We start from the raw sequence: 12245 nt of genomic DNA, 5'->3' as shown, positions 1-12245 counted from the left end.
TGAAGTGAATTACTTTGTACAATCTTGTATCTTTAATGTTTTCATTTAGTACCAATGACAACTGTTAGTTAATTGACTTTATTGGCTAAAGTAATATTTGTAATGTATGGATTCCAACCGTTTATCATTTCAAATGACAATTAGTAGTTCAATCTTTCCAGTAGAATTTGTTATGTTAGTAACATATGTGATGTTGGTTCAAGTAGAATTTCTAGTAGAATGTGTCATCTTTCCAGTAGAATTTGTCGGAGCAGGCAATAGTTAATCTATGTACATTACCAATAGTATAAAGAAGGTCCTAAATATGTACATTACCAACTGATCAAAGAAAGAAGTCACAACTAATTAAAAAGGGCTAATTAACTGCATAAATTACCAACTGATTATACACTAATTAACTGCATAAATTATCAACTGATTACACACTAATTAACTGCAGTAATTGCCAGCTGATTACAAACTAATTAAGAGAAACTGATCTTCCTTACTCTCCAATAACTTTTGGCCTTATTGCTGGGTCAGGATCATGTTCAACAGTTGGATTGATAAAATTTGGAAGTGAGCTCACTTTTGGAGTAGGCATAAAGACAAAGTCACTGAATTGACTATTCTGGGACACTTGGTGTAACGACCCGACCAGTTATTTCAAGCTCTAGCACGTTGTTCGGCGATTTAAGGCTATGACCAGCTTCACTTCAGGTAATATGAATTGTGCGTGTGGTCGGAATTGAATTTCGAGGAGTTAGGAGTTGATTTGGAGAGAAAATTCTAAATTCAGAAGCTTTAAGTTAGAGGAATTGACTAAGGGTTGATTTTGAGTAAACGACCTAGGAATCGAGATTTGAAGGTTCCAACGGATTTGTATGATGATTTTGGACTTGGGCGTATATCCGGATCGAGTTTTGGATGACCCGGGAGTATTTCGACGCTTATTACAGAAGGTTGGTATTTGAAAAAAGTTCATAAATTTTGGTTGAAGTGCATTTCAATGTTATCAATGTCCGTTTGGGATTTCGAGTCTGGGAATAGCTCCGTATGGTGATTCTGGTATTGAGAGCGCGTCCGGGAGTGGATTTGGAGGTCCGTAGGTCATTTTGGGGTCATTTGGCAAAAGTTGAAAATTTGAATAATTTTGAGAAGTTTGACCGGGAGTGGACTATTTGATATCGGGGTCGGATTTCAATTCCGGAAGTGGGAGTAGGTCCGTAATGTCAATTATGACTTGTGTGCAAAATTTGAGGTCAATCGGACGTGATTTGGTAGGTTTCGACATCGATTGTAGAAGTTGAAGTTTCAAAGTTCATTAAGTTTGAATTGGAGGGCGATTCATGTTTTTAGCATTGTTTGATGTGATTTAAAGGCTCAACTAAGTTCGTATGACGTTTTAGGACTTGTTGGTATAATTGGTTGAGGTCCCGAGAGCCTTGGGTAGATTCTGGATGGTAAACGGATCGAGTTTGGGCTTGGAGGAATGCTGGAGCTGCTGTCATCTGGTGTAACCACACCCGCGAGGTTTTGGCTGTAGGTACGGAGTCGCAAAAGCGGCCAGGAGGTCGCAAAAGTGAAAAGGGAGTGGGGGACTGTCACCACAGGTGCAGACGATTTGCCGCAGAAGCGGATGCGCACCTGCGGGGAGCTTAGCGCAGAAGCGGGCTGGGCAGCTGGGGGACTTACGCAGAAGCGGAACATTTTGCCGCACATGTGGAACCGCAGAAGCGGTCTAGTGAGCGCAGGTGCGGAGGTCTCCTGGGCAGAATACATAAGATATCCAAATCAGGTTTTGGCTCATTTCACCTCTTTTCTCTCGTTGGAGCCAACCTTGGTGGCGATTTTAGAGTGCCATCTTCATTAGCTATTATGGGGTAAGTGATTTCTTCACATTGTGAGTTAAATACATGATTTTTATATGGATTCAAGCATGAAAATTTGTAGAAATTTGGGATTTTGAAGAAAAAAAACCTAAAAATTGGTATTTTTAGATTTTGACCACGAAATTGGACATTAAATTTGGAATGAATTATATATTTGAGGTCGTGGGGGTTATGAGTAATGTTTATCTTCGAAAACTTTTCGAAATCCGGGTACGTGGGCCCGAGGGTGATTTTTATCGACTTTTCGAGAGGAGTTGAAATTTTTTGTAAATTGAATTATAATGAGTATTACAGTATATATTTATGGATTCGCACCTTTATTGACTAGTTTTGAAGCCATGGGCTTTGGTTTGAGTTGTTGGAAAGGCTTTGGAGCCGGTTATGGTATTTTGGAGAGAGGTAAGTCTCCTTTCTAACCTTGTAAGAGGGAATTAACCTCATAGGTGAATCAAATTATTATGTGCTTCAATTTGTGGGGGCTACGTACGCACGAGGTGACAAGAGTCCGTGCGTAGCTACTATTATGCTTATGTCAGGGCAGTCTAGCACCCATATCATGTTGTACTTGCGATGTTTGCGCCCTACTTGTTAATTTAATTAATTAAAACATTTAAAAACACGATAAGGGAATGGTAAAAAAGTTAAACTTCATTTACTTGACCGTTAAATGAAAATTTTAAAATCTTGGAATATTTTCCCCTTAATAAAGCTTGAACTGGTTGTTTAATATATTTTCTCTTTTGTGGAGCAGGTCGAACGCCTTGGTAGCAAATAGATGCATCTGTGGTTCGTGCTGTTCGACCCTCGGCAGTGCATAGTTTAATTATTATGTTGGATCGGCCCGTACGACCTCGACATAATTTTCGCCCGATAAATCTTTGGAACCAATTATAATTGATACTGCTTCTTTGGCTTGAGATATAAATTGTCAAATGACGAGAATAAGTTTGGAAAAATTTCCTATTAATAAAAGAATTGTCCACTCACTTCTTGTTATTGAGTTTACAACTATTTCATACAATTCATGCTTAAGTATAATATTGGTAGTTATTGTTAGCCCATAGTAAGTGTCGGAGTCGACCCCTCATCACTATTTCTTCGAGGTTAGACGGGATACTTACTGGGTACGCATTGATTTATGTACTCATACTACACTTGCTACATATTTTTGTGCAGGTACATATATGTCTAGTGGCCTTGTGGCCGCAGAGGCACGGTTATTGCGGGGACTTAGGCGAGCTGCATTCTATACTACGATCCACAGCCAGCAGAGTCTCCTTCAGAGTATTTATATTTTTCCTGTCCAATTTATATTTCGTACAAATGTTGTATTTTATTTTACTTCCTAGTTGATGCTCATGCACTTCTGACACCGGATTTTGGAGAGATTATGGGTTGTTTGGTATTGAAATTGTGAAAATATTTTTATTAAATCTGTAAAGTCCATCTTTTATTATTAAATTGAAAAAAATCATGATTTCAAATACTAAAATGAATAATTAAGTTAATTAATTATTGTTGGCTTGCCTGACAGCGGTGTTAGGCGCTATTACGACCTATAATAGATTTTGGGTCGTGACAACATGGTATCAAAGCACTAGGTTCACTTAGGTCTCACGAGTCATGAGCGAGTCTAGTAGAGTCTTGCGGATCGGTATGGAGACGTTTGTACTTATCTTCGAGAGGTTATATGACTGTTAGGAGCACTTCCCTTCTTGATTCGTCATCGTACGATTTGATTCCTTTGAGGCTTATGCCTTCATTTCCTTCCTATTCAATCTTGTGCGACGTGAAACGCATGTTATAAATTTAGAATCGAGGAATTTTAATGGTACTGCAGATGGGGTACGAGATGTTTCTCCCTGCGTATTTGATTGGGCTATTGTCATCGCCATGCGGAAGGCGTTATGTCATTTCGATTCAATATCAATATTGCCTATGGTTTGAGACTTGGCACTAATTGTTATGATGATTCGTGCGTTGCTATCACATAGTGTTGGTATAATGGTAGGGTGCTTATCTATGGATCGCGACAGTAAATGACTTGATAGAAGGACTTCCCATTTCACGGCTTAGAGGTTCAGCATTTAGTTCCGGCGGAGGAGAGGCAATCGGACTACGAACGTTCAGGTTTGGGTTGATGGAGTAACAAGACTAGGTATTTTGAGCGCGGTGGAATTTTTATCTGTGATGTGATGTCATTGTCCTGGATTGGATGCATTAAGTTCGCTGGTGTTGTGGTCTTCTTCAATTCACCTCCGGGGCAGGGTATTAAGAAATGGTGCCGGAGAAGCGGTTGTCAGAAATAACTGGATGTAGCAATTTCGGAATCGTGTTTCTAGTGTTGATGGCTCGAGAAAGATGATCTTCAGAAAGGTTTAAAGTTGGTAGTGATCGATTGGTTCAGGTGCTGCAGAGATATATTTTGATTTAATTCAACAACTGAGCAGTGAAGGATGAGGAAGGACATGTGGGAGGTATCTTGCGGTGGTTAAAATTCTAAAAGGCTAAGTGTGAGAAACAGAAGTGGAGTAGTTGCTTAAAGGAGAGGGTTTGACCAAAGTGGGAGAGTGGCAGAGTAGCATATGGGTTCTGTGGTAGGATAGCTACACGCCTTGGGGAACGTTTAGAGTGATTTGGGACTTATGGTGGACAGTGACTAGGTCTACGGACTAATTTGGAATATTGGCTACTATACTGAGGAAGATTGGATACAACGGAAAGGAGTTGCATGATAAGAAGAAGAATACAACATGACTTTGGATTGGAATGTATTGTCGCACCTTTAGTTGATGTCAATGGAGAGTGAACGGACTTTGTACAGCAGGTGAATGAGCACGGGCTCAAGGGGTTTATTGGTTTCGTAGTAATTGTACTCGGTACAACGTCGTTGAAAGAGGTCGGCATGGAATTTTCACGGGTGGGATATCTCTTGTGAGAAGGTTAGCGGTTGTATGGTGTTGATGAAGCTTCTACGAAGAATTTTACTGGTTATCAGGTAAGAGGTCGAATATGTAAATGTGGCTAGTGATTTAGAGCGTTCATGAAATGGTTAACAGGAAGATTTCGAGGAATTTGGCGGGTCGATTACGCGAGGTCGTGTCAGTGAGGAAGAAGGAATCTTGGTAGGTTCTAGGGTTATGTAATGGTAGCTTCAAGCTAAGTGGGAGAGCCCCACCGCCTACGATTGGATTGCATGGTTGTCTACTTATGAGGTTTCTGGTTATTGACATATTGGTGAGTTATTACGACTAAGGAAACAAAAATATCAGTCATAATTCGAGCAAAGTATTTGGGGAATGTGTGCTATGATTGGCCTTATCGATTCATGTTCAGGCCTTAGGAAGACTCGAGATTTATGCTTCGTGTAGATGTGATGTACAAGGAAAGTGAGTCAGCCGAGTGCTTCTTTGAGAAGGTGCTCATGTGCTTGAAGGGCCTTGGAGTTTGATCATAATTAGGAATAAGTCAGAGTGGGTGACTCTCAATAATGGTCCTGGTGGATTCAAAAATGTAAAGTTCGGTGCCTAAGGATTTTGAGTCCGTAGTATGGTTAAGTATCGAGCATTGCAGCGGATTACGAAAATAGGGCCTGGAGTGTTCTATGTTATCATCGGTCTGCGGTGTAGCACTGGAGGAATGGGAGAAAATAACTTCAGATTCATAAGGGAAATATCAGAATATGTGTACCGGTTGAAGATGTGAATATGCGCACAAGGAGGGTATGTGATGGTTCGTGGGTTTTGAGACGACGTGGTCTCGAGAAATGAGGTCACTCCGGATGAGTGCGGATTTGGGTTCGTTATATTTGAAATGGAGCTACTATTATTCCTAAGGCAAGTCCAGAGTAAATTAGGAGAAGTCGGATCGGTTAGCAATGGTTGAATTGGCATGGTGGTGGCAACGATCAGTTCCTTCAGCGTGTTAAGTTATGCACGTGATTTGTGGAGGTATGTGCGAGGCTTGACTACCGCCGTAATCGATTTTATTTGGAGGCATTCGACCATTTTGGCATGTTATGTGTGGATGGATCCCGGAAGAGTTATGGCGGTTTAGACCACTACTAGAGGATTGTAATTTCTGTGGTTATGTGAATTTGGTCGCGTGTTGCTATGATTCTCCTGAAATAAGTTAAGTGAAAGGTTCATATATGATGAAGTGTGTATCCTACTAGTGGTTCAATATTTAAGATGAAATTCTTATACTCTCACGTATTGTCGTGTTAGATGCAGTAGGCGACATGGAAATCAGAAGCTGAGGATCAAGGTTACAGTTTGGTGTCGACAAGAATGTCAAGAGCTCAGATAAGCAGGAAAGGATTCAGATGGTTAGAGTAAGCTAGTATTGTCTTTAGCATCACCTGAGATTGGTGTTATATGTAAGAGGCTTTACGTACTGATCGCGGATTCCTGAATTGCTTTATAGCATTAGTGTGGCCGGTGGTATGGACGTGCAGACTCGTTACCTGGTGCGGAAGGTCGTGGGAGTGTATCCCACGGGAAGATTGTATAAGTGTGACATGTAGTCACTTGATTGATTAAAGATTTAAAACCAAGTATGGAGATTGTGGTACTATCGCTAATGTGATAATTTATGCATGAAGGGCGCTCGGTTCATTTGGTTGCGGACTGTGGAAGTTTGTTTCGGATTTGACTGTTGTTCTTGTGTGTCGTGGGAAAAAGGGTTATTGTGGATCCTTGAAAGGTTATTAGCCTAGTGCGGTACGATTAGAATCGGTTTGAGGTCCGTGGATGGATCTAAATGTGAATATGGGCTCTATATCAGGCGGGATGTGTTCATTTCAGCATTGCGTTGTTTTCGGAGGGATCTTCGGGCCTTGGATGCTATTTCTGTTGTCGGCCCTTCCGTGTAGTCTCTATTGTGCCATGTGGGTTGTGAGGCGGTTTGATTATTTCACACTCGTATTGGGATCCTGTATAGTTTGTGGTGTTATATGAGCAGGATGGCTCTGGAGATGCAGGTCATGTATTGCACCTTAGTCGTGCTCGAGTTTTGTAATGTATGGCGCTATCTGTCTCCCCAGGGATAGTATTGTGCACTTGGCATGCTTGTGGTTGACATTCGGGTATTTCGTAGGTATAAGCGTTTTGGCTTGATGGGTACTTACCTATTTATTGTCATGTGTGGATCGGGTGGCACGCCGCCACGGGTATATGGTTGGATCGGGTGGCACGTAGCCATGGGTACGTTGTTTGGATCGGGTGGCATGCCGCCACGGGTATCATGTGTGGATCGGGCTGCATGCCGCAACAGTATGATGTTGAGTACAGTTCCTCATATCTATTCTTGTGTGTTTTATTTCTCGTATCTAAGGAAGATTCATAACATCCTTTCGGTTGTTTAATTAGTTATGTGGGTTGAGTAGTTCTTTCCAGAGTTCATTTTTCCTTATGTATCACAATCGAGTTTGTAGTTTGTTGGAACCTTATGGAATCATTCGAGACTTTTGGCAGTGTCTGAGGTGGCTTATTACGTGAGCATCTTGTGCTGGGGAAGACGAGATTATTGGACCTGGGATCAGTGCGATCAGATTTATATGAAGCATACTAAAGAGCAAATATCATTATTTAGTTCATAATAAGGTGATGGTTCTTGTCAAGAGGAGAGACTCGATGATTTGTTGACTTGGCAATTGGTTATAAATTTTTACACATCTCTTCCATCGTGGCAGCATCGCAAGAGTTGGAATAAGACTTCTATGTGTCATGAAGTGTGTTGTGGGCATCAGATTTGTGGAATCGTGGCTATTATTGTCAGAGGATGTTATTATGGTCATGTGAATTATGCGGTGCATGGTGTGAATTCAGCAAGGGTATGCAATCATGTATTGGTGCATCGTATAGTGATTGATACAGTGTTTGTATGTTGGAAACATGCCTGGTGGAGAATTCCGGATGTTGGAATTTGACTGTAAGGATTACTTGACTAAATAAAGGGGAGGATCTTTAGACTGGCTCGAGCTAATGTGCTCAACTGGGTTGTGGTAGCACGGGTTGGTGCACAAGGTGTTGACCAGTGATTTCGGATAACTCCAGAGCAGTAAGTAGGAGCGAATATAACGACCTGACCGGTTGTTTTGAGCTCTAGCATGTTGTTCGGCGGTTTGAGGCCATGAGCAGCTTCACTTCAGGTATTATGACCTGTGCGTGTGGTCGGAATTGAATTTCGGAGAGTTCGGAGTTGATTTGGAGGGAAAATTCTAAATCCAAAAGCTTTAAGTTGGAGAAATTGACTAAGAGTTGATTTTGAGTAAACGACCTCGGAATCGGGATTTAAAGGTTCCAACAGGTTTGTATGATGATTTTGGACTTTGGCCTTTGTCCGGATCAGGTTTTGGATGACCCGGGATTATTTCGGTGCTTATTACGGAAGGTTGGCATTTGAAAGAATTTCATAAATTTGGGTTGAAGTGCATTTCAATGTTATCAATATCTATTTGGTATCCCGAGAATTTCATAAATATATTCCGTAATGTCAATTATGACTTGTGTGCAAAATTTGAGGTCAATCGGACGTGATTTGATAGGTTTCGGCATCAATTGTAGAAGTTGAAGTTTCAAAGTTCATTAAGTTTGAATTGGAGGGTGATTCGTGTTTTTAGCGTTGTTTGATGTGATTTAAAGGCCCGACTAAGTTCATATGACGTTTTAGGACTTCTTGGTATAATTGGTTGAGGTCCCGAGGGCCTCAGATGGATTTTGGATGATAAACAGATTGAGTTTCGGCTTGGAGGAATGCTGGAGCTGTTGTCATCTGGTGTAGCTGCACCTGCGAGGTTTTGGCCGCAGGTGCGGAGTCGCAAAAGCGGCCCGGAGGTCGCAGAAGCGAAAAGGGAGTGGGGGACTGTGACCGCAGGTGCGGATGATTTGCCGCAGAAGCGGATGTGCACCTGCGGGGAGCTTAGCACAGAAGCGGGCTGGGTAGCTGGGGGACTTTCAAAGGAGCGAAACATTTTACCGCACCTGCGGAATCGCAGAAGCGGTCCAGTGAGCGCAAGTGCGGAGGTCGCCTTGGGAGAATACATAAGTAAGGCAAATCAGGTTTTGGCTCATTTCACCTCTTTTCTCTCATTGGAGCCAGCCTTGGGGGTGATTTTTGAGTGCCATCTTCATCAGCTATTATGGGGTAAGTGATTTCTTCATATTGTGAGTTAAATACATGATTTTTATATGGATTAAAGCATGAAAATTTGTAGAAATTTAGAATTTTGAAGAAACAAAATCTAAAAATTGGTATTTTTGGATTTTCACCACGAAATTGGACATGGAATTTGGAATGAATTATATATTTGAATTCGTGGGGCTATGAGTAATGTTTATCTTCAAAAACATTTCGGTAATCCGGGCACGTGGGCCCGAGGGTGATTTTTATCGACTTTTCGAGCGGAGTGAGAATTTTTTGTAAATTGAATTATAATGAGTATTAGAGAATATATTTATGGATTTGCAACTTTATTGACTAGTTTTGGAGCGATGGGCATTGGTTTGAGTTGGTGGAAAGGCTTTGGAGCCGGTGATGGAATTTCGGAGCGAGGTAAGTCTCCTTTCTAACCTTGTAAGAGGGAATTAACCCCATAGGTGAATCAAATTATTATATGCTTATATTTGTGGGGGCTACGTACGCATGGGGTGACGAGAATCCGTGCGTAGCTACTATTATGCTTATGTCCGGGTAGTCTAGGACCCATATCATGTTGTACTTGCGATGTTTGCGCCCTACTTATTAATGTAATTGTTTAAAACATTTAGAAACTCGATAAGGGAATTATAAAAAGGTTAAACTTTATTTACTTGACCGTTAAATAAGAATTTAAAATTCTTGAAATATTTTCCCCTTAATAAAGCTTGAATTGGTTGTTTAATGTGTTTTCTCTTTTGTGGAGCGGGCCGAATGCCTCGGTAGGACCCATATCGTATGTTTTCTCTTAAGTATAATAACGGTAGTTATTGTTAGCCCATAGTAAGTATCGGAGTCGACCCCTCATCACTACTTCTTCGAGGTTAGACGGGATACTTACTGGATACGCGTTGATTTGCGTACTCATACTATACCTGCTGCACATTTTTGTGCTGGTACATATATGTCTAGTGGCCTTGTGGGCATAGAGGCGCGGTTATTGCGGGGACTTAGGCGAGCAGCATTCTATACTACGATCCACAGCCAGCAGAGTCTCCTTCAGAGTCTTTATATTTTTCCTGTCCAATTTATATTTCGGACAAATGTTGTATTTTATTTTACTTCATAATTGATGCTCATGCACTCATGACACCGGATTTTGGGGTGATTATGGGTTGTTTGGTATTGAAATTATGAAAATATTTTTATTTACTCTATAAAGTCCATCTTTTATTATTAAATTGAAGGAAATCGTGATTTCAAATACTAAAATAAGTAATTAAGTTAATTAATTATTGTTATCTTGCCTGACAGCGGTGTTAGACACTATCACGACCTATAATGGATTTTGGGTCGTTTCACTTGGGGTGCAAACAAGGAAACATCTTCATCTTCAGCTTCTGTTTGTGATTGCATCACATCTTCATTCTCACTGTGTTCATCAATCAAAGTTCTCTTCTTCTTTGATGGCTTTTTTTTTATTTTTATGTTTCCCCTACTTCAGATGATTGTTTGCCCTTTGGAGGTTTTTCCTTTTTTAGTGGTTGGTTACACAAAACAAAGCAAGTTAGAGATGCGTCAGTGTAAAGTATTAGTTACTAAAGTGTTAATTACCTTTTTGCATCCTCTTGCATTGTGGTTTGGCTCTCTACAATTTTCACAAGTCATAACTCTACCCTTCCTTGACAAACTCCACTCACCTAGCCTCTTACTTGCCTCATCCTTTTGTCTAACCCTTTTAACCTTTGGCTTGTTGGCCAGCTTCACTAATTCTTGTGGTTCCATAGCTTGAGATGGTTCAATTTTCCAGAATTTCTCACCAGGAACTGGTTGTATCTTAGGCCTATAAGTTAGAATATAGGCCTCCTTGTTATACCACCAATGAATCTCTCTCAGAGGGTCTTCCTTCAAGTGTATTGATGCCCTTATTACATGAGGGCATGAGACTCCAAAAAGGTCCCATGCTCTACATGGTGCATCTTTTCGCCTGCAGATTCATAATATGCTTATCCCGTTGGTCTGACACTTCATAACCATCATCACCATAAGCTTCCACCTCACAATTTTGAGCTATTTTCATAAAATCACTATATAGTTGCAAACACTTAGGACTGTACTCATGTTTTCATAACCTCAACCCCTCTTCATTCTTTCTTAATCGATTCATTACCTTGATCCTTTTGTCCTCAAGCATATTAATTATGGGCTTGTACCTAGCTTCCACAATCCAAGAATTAAAAGATTCAGTGAAATTATTGTCCACTGATGGATTCTTGCAGAAAGTATCAAAATATGCCCTACACAAACTTTGTGGAGGATATTTTAACAAGGTTGTCACATCTGCTTCATCCAGATGCCACATATTCTTCAGATGGTCTTTGAATTCTTCATCATAGGTGGATCATGCACTCCACCAGTTTCCAGTCCTTTATACCTAATGGCCCAGTTTGCCTCAACATGTCTAGCAAAATATCTCTCCTTTGCATCTGGAAGGACTATTTTAATGGCCTCAAGTAATTCCTGCAAATAAGGACATAAATTAAAATAAAATCTGTACATCAAAACAATTAAAAGACAGAGAAAGAAAGATAATAATTGTACCTTCTGCATGTCTAATATGAAAGTGACTCCTTCACCCATATTCAACTCCAATGAATTATTCAAAAGCTTCATAAACCATGTCCAGCTTCTTTTGTCTCTTTGTCAACTACAACCCAAGCTATAGGATAGAATTGATTCATATTGTCTTGCCTAACAGCAAGCAATATTTTCCATTTAGCTTTTCCTTTCAAGAAAGTACCATCTAGTCCAATAAATGGTGTTAGTCCCTGCTTATATCCCAACTTCAATGCTTGGAAATAAATGTACATCCTAAGAAATTTTCTTTTTCCTTGAAGTAGTGCCTCTTTGGATAAATTTATGACAACATCAGTTCCAGGATTACTATCCCTTAAAGCGTAGCATATGCTTCCAGTTTGTTGTATTCATTAGTGAACCTCCCTTTAAGCTTCTCTGAGATAATTCTTTTAGCCCTTTTACACTTTTCATGACTAGCATTAAGCTGAAATAAAGCCTGCAAATCAACTCTCATCTCTTTCAGCTTATACTTAAGATTATCCTGCAACTTCCTCTTGAAGTAGGATAGTATGGTTAACACTATTGTTATCATAAGCTGGATTACATGTGTGCTCTAGATTTAATGTCTTCACCCTACAACTTTGACTACCTTTATCCTTG

At 40.3% G+C, this 12245-nt stretch overlaps 1 long non-coding RNA gene across 1 annotated transcript; it reads right to left on the bottom strand.

Annotated features, from left to right (window-relative positions):
- Positions 1-489: 489 nt before the first annotated feature.
- Positions 490-10975, bottom strand: LOC138906909 (uncharacterized). The gene is made up of 3 exons (XR_011414534.1): positions 10623-10975; positions 10384-10525; positions 490-618 (listed from the first exon to the last, which is right to left on the bottom strand). It is a non-coding gene; the product is annotated as an uncharacterized lncRNA (long non-coding RNA).
- Between the last annotated feature and the right edge of the window lie 1270 nt (positions 10976-12245).

This window comes from Nicotiana tomentosiformis, chromosome 3 (genome assembly GCF_000390325.3).
Source record: "Nicotiana tomentosiformis chromosome 3, ASM39032v3, whole genome shotgun sequence".
In the NCBI taxonomy this organism is placed as follows: Eukaryota; Viridiplantae; Streptophyta; class Magnoliopsida; order Solanales; family Solanaceae; genus Nicotiana; species Nicotiana tomentosiformis.
The sequence above is the reverse complement of the archived record's forward strand: the minus strand, read 5'-3'. Positions and strand labels throughout refer to the sequence as shown.